Source organism: Amblyomma maculatum, chromosome 1, assembly GCF_055883805.1.
Source record: "Amblyomma maculatum isolate TAMU_Amacu chromosome 1, ASM5588380v1, whole genome shotgun sequence".
Classification (NCBI taxonomy): Eukaryota; Metazoa; Arthropoda; class Arachnida; order Ixodida; family Ixodidae; genus Amblyomma; species Amblyomma maculatum.
The window spans coordinates 265726733-265732317 of NC_139344.1; the positions used below are offsets into that span (position 1 = coordinate 265726733).

Here is a 5585-nt window from a genome sequence, read left to right on the forward strand (position 1 = left end):
GAAATGCCCCGTGAAAGTTTCATCGCCTTCATTTGCTTTTCTTCTTTTCTTTTTTTTTTTTCTCTTTTTTTTTTTTTTTTTTTTTTTTTTTTTTTGAGGCTCCATAATCGATTTGGCTCGCATGACAGTGTTTACTTACAAAAATTGCTTTTGACGCGGTACTGATATTCTGAGCGAATTCAACATGTCATCTTGAATTAGTGTTGGAGCCAGAGTGTTCGCAGCATATTGATGCACAATCGAGTTTCAACGGAAAAGTGGCCACCGTGCTTGAGTTTGGCCTTATCAATACCGTTTATAGTTATTTTCATGCTGAATACGTGTTGATAATATTGAGCTGATTCTACACATGATATCTGCATTGCCGACAAAATTACGCGTGAATGTATTCGATGAACTATAACGGCCGACATAATCATCGGGTGAGTTCACCCTCTCTTGTTGCAACATGTATAATTAAACGTCATATACGAATACCTAGTCAAAGTGTGTTCTAGACACACACAATATCATATATTGAAGACTTCTACTCTCAAGTCTTCCATACATTTACAAAGCATGCAGCAGCTTGAAGCAAGAGTCCCAGGGGTTGGAGTTTTCGATTTTTATTTTCTGATAATTCGGCTGACTTTTTTCGGTGTCTATTTGCAAACACAACTTCCGTTTTTTTTTTTTCGGGTAATATTATTTTATGCTAAAGATATATCGTTGTTTTCTTTTTTTTTCGGTGAGATAAGAGGCACCCGTGTACAGTTACAAGTGACATAGTGTCCATTTTGGCTCTTTTTTTTTTTCTTGCACGTTGTTTTATGCACTTTTATTAATGTACAGTTGGTCATATATACAGCTAAGCTCCTGGAAGAAAATTCTATTGCCATGATGAAAACTAGCGTTATGACAAAACGCATATCTAAAAAATATATTCACACGTTAGAAAAAGGAGTAACTGAAATATTGCTTATTACGATAACATAGTTTACATAAACCAAGACCCGTATTCCAAGTTCGCGTCGTTATCGAAGTGTCGCTATCTCATGTGATCTCGAGTCATCTGATTGGTAGAAACGCCGGAACATGATGTCGCCACCTCTTCGGGTTTCGTAGTGGCAACACCTAGTTCCGGCGTTTCAGCCAATCAGACGACTCGAGGTCACGTGAGATGGCGACACTTCGATAACGACGCAAACTCGGAATACGGGCCCAGATCACTTAAAAAAACAAACGCGCTTCTCTCGGCTTGTGTCTGAGAAGTGTTACGTGGGAAGAAACTGGCGGACTTTGTTTGGTCTTCGTGATCTCCTAGAAGAACTTGCGCTGCAAATGCTCTGGTCTGTCCTTCACCCCTCGAAGTGGCTACCTTGCCGCAGACGCCCATCTTCGGACGCTTGACATGTTTATGAGGGTCGGGAAGCACAGCTGCCATTCTTTCGCCACTTGTGAGGCTATGACAAATGCTTCGAAACCTTCAACCGCTATACTTAAACCAACAATCCCACTGTCTCACATCATTCCTCTGGATTTATTTATTTATTATCAATACCTCAAATGCCCCAGGAATGGGGTATTACATGAGGGATGGGCTGCTATTTCATATGAAAATAGATTCGATGGCTGTCTTGAATTGATATGGATTGGAGTGGTGCACGAAGTCGACTGGCAGATTGTTCCAGTACCGAGCAGTTTTTACGAATAACGAGCGAAGATGAGCTGTAGTCTGCGCTGGGGGAGGGCAGACAACTTTGGGATGGCTGGTGCGGTTTGAGAAGCGATGAGCTGGTAATATCACTGAAACATCAAGTGGTGTGTGGTAAAATTTATGAAAAAGGCAAAGCCTAAAGATGCAACGTCTCAAATTGAGATTAATAAGGTGAGCCTTAGATTTAAGAGCAGTTACGCTGGAGTGATAAGAATAGTCTGAAAAAATAAATCTTGCTGCGCGATTTTGAACTGATTCGAGGATGTTACAAAGGTTAGCTTGATGAGGGTCCCAGATTGAGCATGCATATTCTAGCTTAGATCGAACGAACGTGAGGTAAGTTAGTGCTTTAATCGAGGCAGCGGCGAGGCGCAAGTTTCGACGGAGGTAACCAAGAGTGCGATTGGCTTTGTTAGCAATGTTCGTTACATGTGCAGACCAATTAAGTGTGTTAGAAATTGTGATGCCAAGGTATTTGTATGATTGGACAGATGAAATTTCGGAGCCACAGATGACATACTTGGAGGGTTGATAGTGCTGTCGTCGATGAAAAGAGAGTAATGACGTTTTATTAGTGTTTAAAGACATTAACCATTTGTCGCACCAGGCTTCAACGCGTTTAAGGTCATCTTGAAGAATGCGAGAATCGGAACTGTTATGGATGGGACGGTAGATGACGCAATCGTCTGCAAATAGGCGGATGTTAGAAACAATGTTACTAGGCAGATCATTAATGTAGATTAGGAAGAGCAAGGGTCCAAGTACAGTGCCTTGCGGAACGCCGGAGAGGACTGGGGAGCAAGTCGATGAGAGTTTGTTAGCGTACACAAATTGCTTCCGGTTAGTCAGAAAATTACGTATCCATTCCAATACAAGAGGGTTAATGCTTAATCGTGAAAGTTTAAGTAAAAGTCGCTGATGGAGAACTTTGTCGAATGCTCTTTCAAAATCTAAAAAAAAGAGCATTTACAGGTACGTTTAAATCCAGGTTAGAACTTATGTCATTGGGGAATAAAGCTAGTTGAGTGTCACATGACAGTCCTTTACGAACACCATGTTGATTAGGATGAAAAAAGGCTATAGAAATTAGAAATTTTATCATGTGAGAGTAAAGCACATGCTCCATTAGTTTTGAAGAGACGCTTGTTAGTGAAATAGGACGATAACTAGAACATGAAGATGGAGGACCTTTTTTGGGAACTGGAACAACCTTGCCTATTTTCCAGTCTTCCGGCACCACTCCTGATGACAACGATTGCTAAAAAATATGACATAAAATGACGCTGACAACAGTTTTGGCGTGTTTTAGTACTTTTGAGTTGATGCCATCGACACCCGATGAAGATGTAAGTTTTAATGAGTTTATAATTTTCGCGATACCGGAAGGATTGAAAATGATATCAGGCATGACTGCTTGATCATAGCTAGGGAAATCTGGTAAAGTGTTGGCGGGTTCTTGCGTAAATACAGATGTGAATGTGTGGTTAAGTTCTTCAGCTATTTTATTGTCAGGGATTGGACGGTTCTGCTGATCGCATAGTTGTAACGGTTGCCAGTGTTTGGGGCAAATCGTATTCCAAAACTTTTTAGGGTTATTTTTTATCATTGTTGGCAAGACTGATGAATAAAAAGAGCGTTTAGTTTTGCTAGCAAGTGATTCAAACTCCTTTTCCGCTGCGTAATACTTTTGCCATGCACATTGGTTGTTAGTTTTTTTAGCTGAGCGGAATAGCCTTTTCTTTTTGTTATTAAGACGTTTCAACGTGATGTTAAACCATGGTGATGGCTGTTTTTCTCTTATAGTAGTAGTTGGTATGTGCGTTAGTATCAACAAATGTATTTTGTTCTTAAAAAGTAACCAGTTAGTTTCTACGGGGCATTTTGAAAAATCGTGAAGAAGCCAGATGCAAAATTCTTCGAGTGCTGCATTAATTATGGAATAATTCCCCCTGTCGTATAGTGTTATTGTTTTCGTTATTTTAGGCGTATGCGGCAGATGACAATGAAAGGAACCGTGCAAAATTGAATGGTCACTAAGCCCTGGCAAATATGTGAGCGGAGAGAGCATATCGGACTCGGAAGCTAAAACCAGATCGAGTGTGTTTGATGATTTGCTACCGCAACGCGTCGGCTCTGTGACTGTTTGCGTTAGTCCAAACGTTAGGCAAGTGTTTACGAAGTCACTTTCGCTGTTGTTTAGTGATAGAACCGAGGCAAGATTTGACCAAGTTATCGCGGGGAAATTGAAGTCTCCGAAAAGCAGGATGGGCGATAGACGGTATGCGCTGGTTACTGATAAAATGACCTCGTGGAACTCGGCAACGAAAGAAATATCAGCATCAGGAGGGCGATAGCAGACGCCAATTACTATAGGTGGATAAGAGGCGTTGCTAATAACATATAATTTCTAAGGGGGAGGATGTCCTAAAATCAGTGCACTGAAGGCTGCGGTGGGCGACTATCAGTACACCACTACCACGTTTATTATTTCGATCACGCCGGAAAATATTGAAATCTGAAGAAAGCGAAAGTACTTCGGAGTCTGCGATTGATGAATTGAGCCACGTTTCGGTAAGAATGACCAGGTTAGATTCTGTTGTGTGAATTATATTACGAAGTGCATCAAGCGTTGGCAAAAGGCTTCGAATATTAGTATATAAAAAAGAGATGTATGAAAGGTTAGGACGCGAATGATTTCCTTCTACGAGTTTAAAGGGTGGGGGATAACCTGCTGAATGCTGTGGTCAAATATGTAGGTTTTGTTTCCGATGATTAGTTTGTTGTGTCTAAGTTTATATTTTCCTTACTGTGCTTTACCGAATTCCAGGAGGTGCTTTCTAGTGGTAAGCGTGTGCGGACAGTAATCTTCAGAAATGCTGTAACCTGAATCTTTTAGTTTCTTGGCACATGAAAGTAGCTTTTCTTTTACCTTAAAGTGGACAAACTTAACGATGATTGGTCGGTCACGGTCCGCTCTGAACTTTCCCAGCCTGTGAGCTCTTTCAATATCAAGAGGAACGAGGGTAGTATCTAATAGCGTACTACAATGCTGGATTACGAGGTCTTCCGATTGCGCCCATGTTTCGCGTTCGACATCTTTAAGGCCGAAAAACAAAAGGTTTGATCTGCGTGATCTGTCGTCCGAATCATCCAGTCTGGTTTCAATGCTGGCAATTTGCACAGCATTTTGTTCGGAGAGTTCTTGTATGTGGTTCATCTGTTCTTTAACAGCTATCATTGATGAACAGTCAGCTTCAATTTTGGCCAGTCTGTTTTTGATTTCCTGAAATGTTTCGTCATTCTGGGAAAGTTTAAGGCGAACAGATTTCATTTCGGTAAGAAGTGAAGCTTGTCCGGAACGAATTTCGTTTAGTGCTCCAAGTATTTCGGTGGAAGATTGGGTATCACCGGAACTAGTGTTATTGGGACCAGGGTTTAGGTCAACGTCGCCAGCGAGGATTAGTAACTGCTTAATAACATAGTAGCAATCAAAGGCAATCTGGATGCAGCACAGTGGGCTCGGCAGCACCAGTAAGCCAGCATAGCGCGTGCGTCTCGCGAATAAAGTATATTTTGCATTTACCTGCAAGACGAACAAGCGTCGCAGGTGAGTTGCAGTGGCCATAGCTGTGGTGCTGTCGAGCCCAATGAACACCGTTGTAATTTTCTCGCATCATCGAGAGTTCGCGGTGTGCATGAAACGATGCTGACCTTTTTCGATTTAAACCGAACCACTTAAAATGCTTTCGGCGTACCTTTATCGGTGTTTTTCGGTTTAAAACGAAAAGTCCAACCCCTATCTATTATAATAAAGGACGACTGAAAGTCCAGTGCTTTTCCACACCAGCTGCACCTCCACACCTCCACAAGGGCGTCCCAGTGTGTGCAA

General features: G+C 41.6%; 1 pseudogene; it reads right to left on the reverse strand.

Moving 5' to 3' along the window:
* Positions 1-4202: 4202 nt before the first annotated feature.
* Positions 4203-5321, reverse strand: LOC146206455 (uncharacterized; annotated as a pseudogene).
* Positions 5322-5585: the final 264 nt, after the last annotated feature.